Here is a 15,521-nt window from a genome sequence, read left to right on the forward strand (position 1 = left end):
TAGAGCCCTGTGTTTTTCAGAGACGCTCGCAGTCTGTAACTGCTGCTGAAAAAAGTCCTTGGCATTTTCTGTAATACTAGCTTGGTTCTTAGAGGTAGGACTTCCACTGGTCTCTACAAGTTCTGCTAAGTGTAGTTTATTTACAGGAAGTGGGTATTGAGGGAACATATCTTCTCATTTAAATCCCACATTAAGAACAAATTCTTGTCCCATAAGGTATCTTAAAGCCAATGGACAACAGAATAACTTGTAAGTGAAAGTATTAGAAAAATAGGATGTTATTAAAGACATGTTGTAAAAAAAAAAAAAAAAAAAAAGCTTTAGCTCTGACTTCTCTTTTTTTTCCCTCATTTGCTTTTTTTGCAAAGCTGCTACCTACAGCTAAATACTTAAAAAGGAAAGTGTTGTTAAACAAACAAAAAAAAACCAACAAAACAATTGATAAAGATGGTTCGTAAGTACTTTAGTCTGACTACAGAAATTTTTAAATTAAAGCAGCAGAAATTTTTGTCTTTCTGGGAACAAAAAGCAGTACAAAAGTGAAAGCAAACCCTGAGCAGTGGAAATAGCTTGAACCTGTGAACAAGCACCTGGTCAGATGGCAATCAGCGCTTAAATGGGGTCTAAGAGAGGTGTAGCCAAGCTCCAACCCTTCTGGTTGCACATCTGAATTGCTTTCACCTTGCTCACAGGCCTGATCTGGTCCTTTCCCCAGGTGGTCCATCAGTGGTTCAGGCTGTGACTCGAGTTACCACACAGCAACTAACACAGGTCTTTTTGAAATTAATTAGTTAAAGGCTTTCCAATTATAAATCCTGATGAATGGGGAAGGAGACAATTTCTTCAAGGATACTGAAAAAGTGGAGAACTAGCAGTGTCCTCAAACACCCACTGTAACCCCCAAGCTTACATTCTGTCTTCATATTAATCTTTCCCCTCTACTTTATCCAGAGGGTACCTGTGTCCTTGGACGCAAATAGCAGCTGTAAAATAAATGCATGCACACCAGTTATGAATGAGTGTGCTATATAATATACTCCTTGAATGCCTGCAGACTGCCTGAATGCTTCAGCTTGTATCTACTCAGTGGTCTTCAGAAAGAGACTTATACAAATGCACTTTCTACTGTTTTCTGGGAGGTGGCAGAGCTGGAGGTGACAAGAGAATGACACAGTGCTGAGAATGGTGATCAGCTGCTGTACTGTGTGAAGATGAGGGAAACATGATTCCTGCAAACCACATACACCTCACCTCAAGCACAGCAGTGAGAGCAGGTGCTGCTGGGAGACACGTGTGCACAAATGGGCCTGACCTTGTACCCTCATCTAGAATTAGGTCCTGATTTAGCTGGTTTTTCTAATTAACTGGGCAAATGGCCACTAACTTTCAAAGTGATTTGCTTGTGTAAAGAAAGCATTAGTCTGTCATTTAGGATTTATTCATATTTTATGAAGGATTTAAGAATAATTCAGAATGAATTGTGTTATGCACATATAATATCAGTTACATAGAAGGCTGCTTGACTCAACAATGAACAGCTAAAAAGTGCAATTTTGTCCTTTATTGCCCTGTTTTTTCCCAATTTCACTTTGTCTGGAGTAAAATTAATAATAATACTGTTTCTAGCATGTATGGACTCCTATTGAAATAATAAATCAAGCTTCCAAGGCACAAGTGTGCTTTTAAAAATACATAAACATTAGCGAGCTTCATTTTTCTCAGCTTTGTCTTTTTGTTTCTCACTTTGATAGCATATCAAACCATTCTTAATAAATCAGATCTCCAAGTTAAATTGTATACTACATGTAGAACAGCTTATGCTGTGCAGACACATAAATGGCTTTGGCAACCACTTTGAAATATAAAGAGATTCATAAACAAAATATTCATCCAAAAATCTACTGTTCAAAACATACCCAATTAGAATTCAGAAAGCAGATGAGTTTTTAATGCAATCTTAAACTTGGAAGGAGAATCTATCAGGAGATAATTGATTCCACCAAACAGTACCAATCATTGAAAATGTTCTGCCACTGGAGGATTCTAGGGGCTATACAAATGATAATAGCTCTATACTTTTCCTTATGATATTTCTGACAGATTTCTACAAGCCATTGTCCCACCTCACTGAGCAGACTCCCCCTCTTCTGTCACGCTACGTTGCCCTGCTGTTGTCCTATTTCTTTCCTGGATGATGAGGGTGGCTCTGTGTTTGACTCCCTTTCTTTTCCAGCAGAGGCTGGGGAGAAATCTGCTTCTGAGGGTTTGCACAGGCTTTCTTGCCACCTTGAGAAAGGTGCCATTTGTGCAGGCAAATGTGCTTCTGCCACTTTTGGTGTTGAGAATGGGACATATGGTATGGACAGAAGAGATGAGGCCTGTCACCCTTTTTACCCCTACTTAGCTCCACCAATGGCAGGAAAAAAGAGACTCATCCTTACAAGACTTTAGGCAGTTCACTGGCTTCTTTCTTCTTTTTTTCTCTAAAAATTTTTCTCTTTCCTTTTTATAGTAGGATAGATTTATCCCAAACCCAGACTGGTTCCCCCATGCATGCACACACCTGTCAGAGCAAGAGAAATCACTTTTGTCTGTATATCTACAAGCCCTGATCCAGCTTGCTTGCTATCAGCCCTTTGGAGATGGGGAAGGACCTATTGTTGCCTTTATTTCAAATGTGTAATTTTAATGTGAATCACTAAAAATCTGAATCAAACTGAACAGATCTCTGCCTGCTTTATATTTCCTAACCTGCCATGAAAAGTGTGGATTTTTCCAGATGGACTCGAGCGGGGAAGTGTAATGGAAAAGTCCATGTGGGTGACAGATCAATTTTACTAGGCTTATGCAGCGGGACAAACCTAATCAGACTTACACCACCACCCCACAACAGGGTTAGTGGTGTGTGCTTTGATTTAGTGTTCAGCTGTTCTTTTGCTGTACCTGTACAAAGGATGTGCTTAGACAAACCTAAAAGAAGTCTACAAAATAATTATTCTGGCCCATATATAAATAAGTCATTTTATCTCTTGCTGCTGCTCAGCAATTTTACTGCTTTCTTATTATTATTTTTCCACTGCCCTCTTTTTCATCAGTGGTTTTATTCACATAGAAGGCTTTTAATGAAAAATGTTTGCTTTGTGAAAGAACATTGTAGGGATGTGTGCATGTATGTATTTACAGCTTCTGTTTCTCTTTTAGTAAGCATTTTTGTTAATTTATAATTGTGCTGATGTGTTTTGTACAGTAATCTACTTAGAAGTATACTGGTTGCACAAGAGCATAATTCTTTAAAATAATGAAAAAGTATGCAGACAGTGTTTGTATATATTCTTAATGCTTCCATGATGGAAAATTGAGCTTGGATTTTATTTATTTTTTAAAAATTTGATTTCTCCAAGTAGGCATCAATAAAAACAATGCGCTGCTATCCAGAAGTAATAGAAAAGATTGCTATGACATGACAGCAAAGGATGTGGAAACCTCTCAGGCTGACATAACAGGCAAAGAGGGGTTTACTGCTATTTTAAAATAAGTTATTCTATGAATACAGAAACCAAAGAATTTTTATTTTTGTTTTTTGTCAATTCATGTCTTATTTGCTATCTCTGACAACTGTAATCTCAGCCCCTACCTGCGTCTCCTGTACTGTTCTCTCTATAATCCCTGACTTTTGCATCCCTAAATCCCTGCAATATCTTGTGCACCCTTCTGTGTTTTCTAGCCATGGGCTGGGCAAAAAGCAGCATGTGTTGCAGATGGCGCTGAGCTGCACATTTGCTGAGTGGCAGCCGATAGACTAAACAGAGCAGCTGAGCATTGAGTGGATATGGCAGCCTTGTGTCCTAATTTACATTTCTGATCTGCAGAACATGGTAAATTTCTAGTCTTCTGCCCATTTGGCTGATATGGACTGATTGGATTTTCCTTTGTTATTATTTTAAGGACTGACAAATAGGCAGAAAGATGTCAAGATCACACATACCTTGTTTTTATATGTTATGAGAGTGAAATCCATCTTAGTTGTCCTTCTTTTCATCTAGGCTCAACCTGAACGTAAATCCTTACAGATCTTTAATAAACTCTTGCTTTGAAAAATAAAACAGCTGCCAAGATTTAGATATATAGGCTGTGGCCTTAGTTTCACAGAAAATAAAGACTTGGCACTTTGGCATTAAGGCATCGAAGTCTAACTGATCGTGAGATGGGTGGGAAGGGAAGCAAATTTCCAAAAGTAGGATTTAACCAGAAGAACCACTGCTAATTTAAGTTCCAGAAACACTCCTGCTTTGAGATGCAATAAATATGAATATGACTTTTCCTCTCCTTCTTATAAGGCATATTTGAAGAAGTACTGCAATTAACTTCCTATAAGTTGTGTTTCTCTTCTTTTGTGTCTGGTGCCCTTTTTGCTCTCTTCAGTTCTTCAGAGCAGCCTTACGCTGGGCTCATTTAAATATTGATAATTAAGCTGTTTCTGTATCCATCTTTCCCCAAATGAAAGAAATACTGCTTCCAACTCATCTGTCTCAGTTAAGAGATTCTGAATGATGTATAATGTCTTCTTTAAGAGATAAAATGCTAAAGTAATAGTTATAAATAGATGTGTAAAATCATACTAGTGAATCTCAGAAGCACCATGCTCAAGGAGAGCAATGCAATTGACAAGCAATTTAAGCTACAGTGTGAAAGGATGCAGAAATAACAAGATTTGCATGAAAAATATTGAGATCATGAGAACATCAAATTTAAACAGAAAACTCATGTGCCTCATGATTAAATCATGAGAGCTGACATTACTGTTATAACATTCAATATCCTTTGCTTTTGAAAATAGTTTTATAATGAGGGTGGAGTGTATCCATCTGTACAGAAGATGAGCATTGTTTGTATATAGCTAGCTCATTATGATGAGAATCAGGAATACAAGACTCTCAAATCTTAATACAGGTCAGAAGAACTCGGATACCTTCAGCTATGGCTGAGCCCCTCTTGTCAGGAAGATTACCTAAAGCAAAGACAGAGACTGACCCTGCTTTTGAATCTTACGGTCAACCAGTCAATCAATCAGTGATTAAACAGTACTGAGAAGTGGGAGGGGGAGGAGGGGAAGCAGAAAGAATTTCAGTCAGGTAGCTGATTGTCTATTTATTCCATCTTATCAGTGACAGTCATTTATCTTAGGACAGAATACAGCTACTCACATCAGTCATAGAGGCAGTAAGTCTAAAGAAGGGTCATTGTGAAGAGAGTATTTCACATCCATCAGGCTCTACACTTGCATGACCTACAACCACCATGGCAGACTTCTTTCTCTTTCTTTTGGTGTTGTGCTTTCTGATAGACTCTGTGGTCTGGAAAACCTGATGTACTTGTTACTTATGTGGAAATATGGACTTATTTTAAAAGCTCATACTTTTGTGATGTAGTATAGCGGAGTAAATCTGGATTTTACTTCCATGGGCTCCGTATTTAATTCTAAGAATGAGAAGCTAGTTGTAAATGGAGGTGCTTCAAATCTATTCATATTTTCTGAATTCTTCCCAGCATTTGAAGAATGCAGAAAAAGAAAAAAAGAATAATATGTTATCTTAGGAATAGATTTACATTATTCTCTCTGTTTTAGTGATACTCACTAAGCTGTCTTTAATACTTAGCTTTGAATATTTTAACTAAATCGGTGAGATGTGTGCTTTCTGTTTGTTTTTAAAATAGCTATCATCTTCATGATAAGAAGCAGCACCATTTACATACAGCGTTATTTAAAAAAAAAAACCACAACACACACACAAAACAACAAACAACAGAATAAACAGGAAGATAAAAATAACTAGAATCTGCTGTTTAAATGTTGTTAGGATTGGATGCTTTTTAGCACTCTTCTGAATAAGAAACATACCTCTGGGAAATATTCAGACTGTTCCCCTAAAGAAGTAACTTTTTTTTTTAATCCCCATACAGCTTATGATTTCATGGTCATGTCAGACAAACTTATTTCTGATTAAAAGCAGCTGAGTCAAACAGGACACTCCTTGCTGTGCCATAATCCCCAGCAGCCATGTCACTTTTGCCATATCACATTTCTTCATGAGATATCTCATAGCTGACACTGTTACAGGAAATGCTTTTGCCTTGAAAAACTGAAAAAAATATAATTAACTGTTCCAAATGCTGTAGAATTTGTAACAATTTATTGCAGATATTGTGATGTCTTCACACTATAAAGCAGAATTCTCATTATTTTTGTATAACAAAAAAGAAAGCAAACAGAAATCTCTTCTCAAAAGCATCTTTTTTTTATAGTATAATGTTCTTATATTTTTGAATTTATATCTTGGAACTAAACATCTCTTTTGCTTTTGGTGTCGATGGGCCTTTTGTGTGTTTAATACAGGCTTAAATTATTGTGACTACCATGTGTCCAGTATTAAAAGAATTATGAAACTGCAGCACAATAACATTGAAATAAAACCTGTAGAAGGAAAACTGAATATTGAAGGGCAATTTACATTGTTTACTTGTAGTCACAAGTAGCAGTAGGAATAACATTATATGGAAGAGAGATCTCTTATGCAAACACTGCATTTTATCGGTCTCATCCACGTTACAAAATATCAGGTGAAGACAATACTCAAATTAGAACCAATAATATGAGACTTAGATTAACCTTCTTGCTAGAAATCTTCTCTCCTCATGAGAAAGGAGAAAGAAGCAAACCATGCTCAATTTGTACGCTTCTGCTCCTACCCCTGCTGCATTCATTTAAGCATTCACTGGCTGAGTCAATGAAACCCTGGAGCTGGCATCCTGCCCCCACCTCAGCCAGAACCAGAGAGCAGTCCCCTTGGTCTTGAACGTGCCCTCTCTTGCAATGAGGATCCTTGCCTCTTGTCTGATCAGCTCAGTGTTATGTTAGGCAATAACATTTATTTCCTATGTAGTCTGCGAAGCACAGAAGGGATTAGGAGTCTGGAATGATTAAGCCCTGAAAGAGCGCAAAGTTTGCCAGATGGTATTGAATGTCTCAGAATGGGCTGATCCAGAGGGACATAGCCAGGGGACTCAACCAACCATCCTGAGCTGGGAGTGTCCCCACTGGCTGCCAGGTGAAGGGCAGCCCAAGGGCACTGCCAGTACTGGTGCCCAACAAGGAGGATGTGAGTTAGAGAAGAAAACTGTTCCTTAGATGTGCTGCAGGGATACTGTGGAGTAAAGATATTTCATGTACACACTGAAAACTTGAAATTTAGGTTGTGTGTATGTGTTCCACTTAGGAAATTTGAATGATTGCTTAGGAATAGGTAGACTAAAAATCAAATTTTGGCCAAAAATTCAGCTGTTGATTAAAAGTGATCTCTATTAGAAGCTTTCAATGTTAAATGTTAGTTGTTGATGAGGACATAAATCTACATCTGTAATGCAGACTCCAGCAATAAGAAAAAAAAACAACTTGCTGGATGCCTTGCCCAATTCTAGTGCATTACAGAAATGTAGTAGTGACATTCTGTTTCAGATCAGTGCAGTACCCTAAGGAGAACAATTCTCTTGCCTGTTCTTTTCTTTGCAATTAATATTGTGTATATTTAAATATGATTGCCTGGAACTGGCTAATTTTTCTTGAATATTAGATTAGGAATTTGGTGGAAATGTGAAAGCTTTCTGAGCAAAGATTGTTTTGTCTCTGGCCTATTGTACATCTTAAGGAATAGAGTGAACTTAAAATGTGGTTTTGGGATAAATCCACTTTGGAGGGAAAAAAAACTTCTTAATTCTTGCCTAATTATCTAAAAAAGCTGCGAGAGAATGAGTACAGTTCAGGTTTTAAAGTATTTAAATTCTGAAGTTTTCTTTAAAGCAAATTTATAAAGTGTACTTGGGTGGCTGTTTTGGTTTTATGTTAGCATTTGCACAACACTTTCCTTATTAAAATGATCTTTAAAGGAAAACATATGACTTTTGAAGATATTTAATCTTCAGTGGAGGTCAAAGTGCTTTGTTATTCTTTGCTTTTTTTTTAAGGTTAATCTAGTTTCTAACACTTTTCACTACTGGCAGTTGCTTTCCATCTTCTAACCCTTTCCCCTCTCATCATCACTATTGCTGTACTCCCTGGTTGCTGGACTTTACACATTAAGCGAAGTAACTAAGAATCTGTCAGATGCTGTCTGTTCTCCCATTGTCTCCTCAGAAGGAGTAGAATGGATAGTGAAGTGTTATGTTTTGATGGGGATTTAGGTTTCTAAATTGCATGTGCTGCTCTGAATTAATGTTAGAGTGTGCAAGGTAAAAAAAAAAAAAAGTGAGAAAGGAAAAAAAAAGGGGAAAAAAAAGTGCTTTGTCCTTCTAGGGGAAAGTAGTTCCTTCTTTTAACAGGATTTCTTGCCTCAGGGCCTAAAGAAATCCTGTATTGAGTACTGGTCAGGTTTCCTCTTCCAGCAGAGCTCAACTGTCAGTCATAGTTTGCATCTTTGAACTGAAGGTAATTTTTCATTCATTAGGCCATTAAATGTTCAAAGCATTTATCCATCTCTCCTCACTTTAGTTAGCTCTCCTGTGGGAAGCAGAAGAGCAACTTTCGTATATGTATTAATTAGTTTGTGATACTGGGAAGATGAACTTCTATGTTCGGTTAGAGTAACCCAGGAGGTGACTTGCTAACTGCATTGTAACCAAAACATTTTGAAAACTCAAAGAAGTGGAGAAATACTTTTAAAACTTTTTTCTTTCTTTTCTTTTTGTCAAAGTGGAGTCAAGACTACTTAATGGAAAGAAATTGTAGTTAAAATATCACTGTTGGAGAACTTAGTTTCAGTTAGAAATCCAAACTGATTCGCAAAGTACAGCATAAAATAGGTATGTACGTCATGCTTAGTGCCCATCACACAAGCACACACCTTGCTGCAACCTTTTCAGAGCTCTGTTCTCCACTTGCCAAAAATGTTGTCTCTTCTTGCTGAGATTTGGTGCCAGATCCAGCCAGCTGCCTGAGCTTCCTCTTTCAGCCTCTGCTGCCCTAATCCCTAGCATTGCCTGCAGCCTTTGGAAAAAATTATGTCCAATTAGGATTACTCAAACTTTTGTGTGACAAAGAATTCAGTGTTTTGCAGCAGATATTCAATTTTTCACTTAATGCATTTTGCCTGAATCCTGTTGGGAAGAACTCAGACTTTGTACCTATGTTGATGTGAACAGTCCCTGCTTTCTGTTAGGCTAGCAGTATTCTGTGGAGGAGATTTGGGTGTTTAGGCCTGAGAAGTTTAGAAAAATGTTTGGATGTCTTCCCAAACTGTGACAGATACAACCACTGAGCTGTAATTGCTGTACTCCCAGGGCTTAGTGAAATGACTTTCTTTTCAGTTCCTTGAAATATATTAGTTAATTCTGTTAGTAAGCTGTCTTGATTGCCTATTTGGATGCTAGAGAGAAGTAGACTATGATTAGTCTGATTTATTTTAGATGTCTACTCTAAGTCAAGGTCAATTGCATCCCTCATTCTCACCGCTGCCTTTGAAGATTTTACAAATGTATAGGTCAAATACAGATTCCTGAAAACTGGGCAAAAATAATGCTTTTCTTCATCTGTAGAAAAAGCTGTTGAGTATCTTACTTGTGGGCTGTCATTACATTTGCATTTGTCATCATAGGACATATCACTTGATTTAGATTTCTGCCATTCAGAAAAGTTCTTCCAATGGATAAATTAATAAATCCAGTCTGAGAGGCTGCCACTGATCTCTAAGAAAGGGGAAAACTGTCTGAATTGCTACCTATGATCTTAAAGATAATATTTTAATTTTTAATAGAAACAGTTTTTCCTTCTTTTAAAGTCTTAAATCAAAATCAATTGCAATGACAATGTGGAAAAACCTTGGGAACTCAGACTTATTTTGGTATTTTTCTCTCTGGATAGACATCTTGATGCTCTTCACTTATCATTTTGCCTAATCTTTGTTCACAAGGAAAAATGCACCATTTCTTTAAATTGGAGGTCAGAGAAGTGAGTTTCCACTGTTCCATGAAAGATGATTGTGGTGGTGCAAGTGATGTGAATGCACAGTTATACACAAAATAAAGCCAACCATGGTCAAAAAGGCAGAATTTGAAGAGTCAGGAAAAAATCATTATTTCCTAGAATGTCAGAATTACTGTAAATAGCAGATGTTTGCATGATTACAATAAAGCTTTTTGTTTTTTGTTTCCTTTTAAAATGAGACGGTAAAGTGTATGAACAACCCAGGTGTCGCAAGTATAATTAAAGCATTTTTATTAGGACTCCTGCTTCTCTTAACATTACATTACTAATGTTAATCAGAATGTAAGCAGCAGAATTAGGTATTATATGAACTTAGGAACGTGTATTACATTTGTGATAACTTTCTGTCAAGAAATATACACAAGACATTTTGTTTTGCAGCAGATTACCACAGACATTTCACTTTCACAAATTATCATCCCTGCTAACAGTAAGAGAGAAAAGATCAGGTTTGTGCTGAAAATGACCTTGAAGCTTTTCTAACTCCATCCATTGCAAAAAGGAAATGTCACAAACCTCTTAGCAGCTGTAATGGTGTCAGGCTTTTGTTATGAAGAGTTCTCTAATGTGGAAAGAAGACAGAGAAACAAGGATGAAAAGGACAAGTAGCAGGCCACAGACTTCTCCAGCCAAAGTTTCTTGAAACCTTCAGTAGTAACTTATAACTCTAATTAGGAAAAGATACTTTTCAGGACAGTTCATGGCCCTACTCTTACCTGTGAATGGAAGAAGGGCATCTCTGACAGCTATTTGGGGTGCTATTAATCCATATCCTCATTAAAGTTGATGGAAGTTTTGGCAGTGATTTCAGCAGAGCTGGTGTTTCACTCTGCCTCCCTCCAGTCCTCTAATGGTTGGCCATCACAGGCAAAGGGAGCTGATTTGAAGTCAGAAAATAAGCTAGTTTAGAAACTTGCTGTAAGTGTTGCATGTTAAAGTGCACAAAATATTTTATATCTTTTTACTTGTTCAAGAGTTTAATATTAAAGGCAAGGCATAGTTTTGAAAAAGTTGATTTTTCTAACAATGGACATAAGATGTCAGTGCTAAAAGAATTCTGTTTAGACAGGAGAAAATATTATCTTCAGCTGTGCCTACAGTGAGAAATGTATTATAAAGCATTCAAGCTTTCCTAAGCTTGTTTAAGAGGGGAAAAAGGAAAGGATGGAGAGTATACTTCTAAAATTCATGTCAAAACACAAAGATTACCATTTAAAAGTCTTAGATAAATTTTACATTAGTGAAACATCTTCAAGTTGCTGATTTTCTTTTTGTTAAGCAATCTGTTCTACGGTGTGTCAAGATACATTTGATTCGCTTAAAGTGTTTAAGGATCTCTATGTTATCCATTGCAAAAACTGTTGTACACGTACCCGCATGTGTTTGTTCCCATCTCAGTTATTCTATGAGCAAATGGGAAAGAAGGTAACTGGAATAAAAATGATGCAGAAAAGAAATATGACTTGATTATCTGTCTAGCTGACAAAACCAAATACTTAAGAACAATTGCAATAGTAAATGTCTGTGTTAGTGTTTCCAAGAATTATCTGCAATATGCAGATATGATTCCAAACCTATTCTGATACATGTGTATTTATGTGAAATGCTGACCAAAATCTGAAAAGGTAGCCTTAATCTTTCACAGACTAGATGCTATTCTTCAATTTATTTTTTTTTCTTTCAAAGTTATTCTGATAGTATGGAGAACTGCAAATGACTGAAAAATATACTATGTTAATTTCAGGACTTCTATATCTCAGGGAAAGGAGCATCCTACTGCCTGATGATCTCATGAAATTATAACTATGTAGTGAGATATTTCCAAAATAAAATAAAGTGCGGGTCAAAACTGTAGACATCTAAAATACTTTTTCAGGCTTATTAGGTGGAAAACTATTTAGTGAGTACATAACAGAATGTTCTACCAAATATAAGCTATCCTAATGCAGTTCCTGTGGCTATTCTGCTGTTACAATGTCAATAATCAGAGAATTTAAGAAGTATGAGATGTGTGTTCTGTGAGACCTACCAACAAATGCATGCAGAATATGCAGGATTTGGAAACAATTTATCTGTAACTTGAGAAACAGATCCTTTGTGGTGGTCTACAGAGCTGAACCTGCTTCTCAGCAATCATTCACCAATTAACAATATGTGTTATTTTTATATTTCAGAATGTCTCAAAACTCCATAGTAATATATCAAAAGCATTAATGGTAGACTGTTAGTTTATCATAGAATCATAGAATGTCCTGGGTTGAAAAGGTCCACAATGATCATCTAGTTTCAGTCCCCCTGCTATGTGCAGGGTAGGCAACCACCAGAACAGGCTGCCCAGAGCCACATCTATCCCAGCCTGGATGATTTATCAATTATTATTACTTATTAATTATTTATCATTAACTTGATCTGTTGGTCAAGTTCATCTGAGCTGACTGTTGCAGATCAAATAGGTAAGAATGATTTCTATGTGAAAATGTCAAATTGTAGTGATTTTCTACATTTCTTTTCATTTTACATTTCATTTTACAGAAATGTATGTTTGTATTTTCAGTGCTTCATAAGGGAGGTAATTTCTTTTATCCTTACTCCTGATATTTGAAACCACTAGAAGGATATTCCTAGAAAGCCTCTGACTCTTCACTAAGTTGGAAGAGGCATGTATTGGAATGGTGATAAAGTGGTCTGAGCTAATTGAAGTGTGAATGAATAAATATCAGCTGCTACTCTTTGTTTTCTTCTTCTGTAGTGCCTTCTTGTTAGGGAAGGACTTAGCCTACAGGTAGTTGATGCAGGAGGGGAAGGGACAATGCATGTGTAGCTGTGTCTGGAGTGTAGAAAAAGAGTGAGGCACTGGCAAGAAAATGAAGTATTGGAGTTGTTGAAGGCAGAAAATGGCTGAGAGTTGGTGAATGAGCTCAGAGGAGGTGCAGGCTGTGCAAGTGCTGTGCTCCCCCAAGGCACCCTGTGCTTCTACAGTTCTATTGGCCCCTACCTGTAGTGCCTATGCAGTCACAACTGGTTTCTCTAATCACTCCCATCAGGCATTTTGCATGCTTTCAGGGGTGTGCTAACCCTGTCACATCAGTGTGGGAAACCTACCTAGTGATAGGGCAGCAGTAATGGCTTTCAGTTTTGCCAGGGGAGGTTCAGGTTGGATATTAAGAAAAACTTCTTCTCAGGAAGAATGGTGAGTTTTTGGAAAAGGCTGTACAAGGAGGTGGTAGAATCACTGTTCCTGAGAGTGTTTGAGAACTATGCATATGTGGCACTGAGGGGTATGGTTAGTGGAAGAGATGGTGATGGACTGGTGATTGAGATGGATGATCTTAGAGGTCTTTTCCAACCAAAGTGATTCTAAGATCTAGCAACCAAGCAGTGGTCCTGAGGCTACCCCTTCCAGCCACCACCTCTAGTCTCACAATGACAGAACCTCCATATTAAAAGAGAAGACAAAAAGAGGGGGCCATGAACAAGCAGTGAGGATGTACGTGGTATATGTGGTTATGCTAAGCGGTCTACATGGAAATGTGCAGAAACACTGAGGAGAATCATTTTCTCTAAAGCTGAATTAACATTGCTAAACTAGTAGAAATACTGTAGCCGAAGTGGCCCTAGAGCCACTATGGAGAGCAGAGAAAAGGAGAGAGGGATGCAGTTTTTTTCCGTTGTGCAACCAGCAAATACTGGAAGCAACACCTCATTATTATCATGTCACTCTGGCACTGGGGAATGTGTGATTTCTTCTTTTAATAGAAATATCTGAAGTCTGGCTTGACTGGAGTAGTAAGATTGAGTCAATTCTCACAAATTATTTCAAATCTCTAGAAATGTTATTATGGTATAGCATTAGTAACTCTTGAGATTATTGTTATCAGATCTTATTTATTTTTTCCTTTTTTTCTCACTTGTCACATCACACGATTGCAGATAAACCACATGATCATTTAAGGAGTCTCATTATTTGTTCAGAATCTTTGAAATGATCCAAAGGTTCTAAAGTTTCAATGTAAAATTGCCCCCCTTTTTAATTTTCCAGTTTGTTTATTTTAAAATTACTCTTATTGATTGTTGAGGGACTGTCATAAAGAGATGTGGAAGAAGCTGCTAACCTGTGACATTTTAAAATACACGTGGTGGAAAATGTATTAAAGTGAGACAATTTCCACCTTAAGTTTATTGTGTGTTTAGCAAAGAATGTGTTGCTCTTGTTACTTGTAGGCTTCTATGGAAGACAGTGAGTATTCATATGACACATTATCCACACTTCATAGTGAAATAAATACAGAAGAGTACTGGGCTACATGCAGACATAAATATATGTATATAGTGCATATAAAATACATTTAATCACCAGAAGTGAAAATATTAACACATTAATGTGTTTAGAATAGGGGGAAGATGGATAACTTCCAGCTAGCTGCAATGTGTGATGTTCTTGTGGACTCCATGTTTAGAGACTGGGTTTGGATAAGGTAGAGCTTCTGAATTCTTATCCAGGAGTCTTAAAAATCTCTTCCTGATCTGTTCCATTATCTAAAAAACATTAGTTTTAGTTAACTATTAACTGCACTTTTGATGTTTGTATTGCACTTTTAGATAGTGTCAGGTGTGCAAATTGCTACATATTTACAGAACACTGATTTAATTCCAGGAAGTGGTTCTGAAGAACCTGAGTACAAATTTCATGACCTCACAGAGATGTATCAGAGTAAGGGAAGGCAGAATCTGGTCTGAGAATGCTAGCTGCTATTTTAATTATACCAGTGACCTACTGAGAACATCAATTAAGTTCCCATTCTACTCACTTCACAGTAAATGTTTTTGGTGACACATTATTAAGGTTTTCTGGGAATTAGTTGTAGTAGTTCTAAAAATCAGAAGAGTGTTTAGTAGTAACTGGTGTTAGCAAACTACCGTTACTAAGCTCAATTTATGGTCTGTTTTATAGATTCTACCATGCTCATGGATCCAGACTTAATTCTTGATGCAATTGATTAAACTAAGCATTGTAAAGACAGTAACAAGACAGAGGAAAGGGAGGTGTTTTGTCTGTTTGTTTGATTGTTTTTAAAAGAAGAATATGTTCTTTAAGAAAGCAAGAAAGCTAAGAGAAAAAGAAAACAACATTATACTGGTGTTAGTAAACTGAGCTGATCAATATCTTTATTATTAGAGAAAGCTGAAACTTCTCATTCCAGAAGCAGAAGTTTTTTGTGCAATTTCAAGAAGCCAAGTGTAAAAGTGGGATCTTATGGTATGCATAAGAAAAATGGACCCAGAGTTTGGGGGAAAATAATGGTTGTAGAGGAATTTCAGGCTGATCATTACTTACAAAACACTTATGGTTGGCAACATTAATTACTTGAGAACTGAAAAAAAGAGGAGATAATTTGTTTTTACAGCTCAGGGAAAAATAAACAAACAAAAAAACTCCCAACCCTTTATTATCTAGCATTGTTTTACTTTTACTAGAGTATAATCTTTG

The sequence above is a fragment of the Coturnix japonica genome, chromosome 1 (genome assembly GCF_054131305.1).
Source record: "Coturnix japonica strain WE chromosome 1, WE-NBRP24, whole genome shotgun sequence".
Taxonomy (NCBI): domain Eukaryota; kingdom Metazoa; phylum Chordata; class Aves; order Galliformes; family Phasianidae; genus Coturnix; species Coturnix japonica.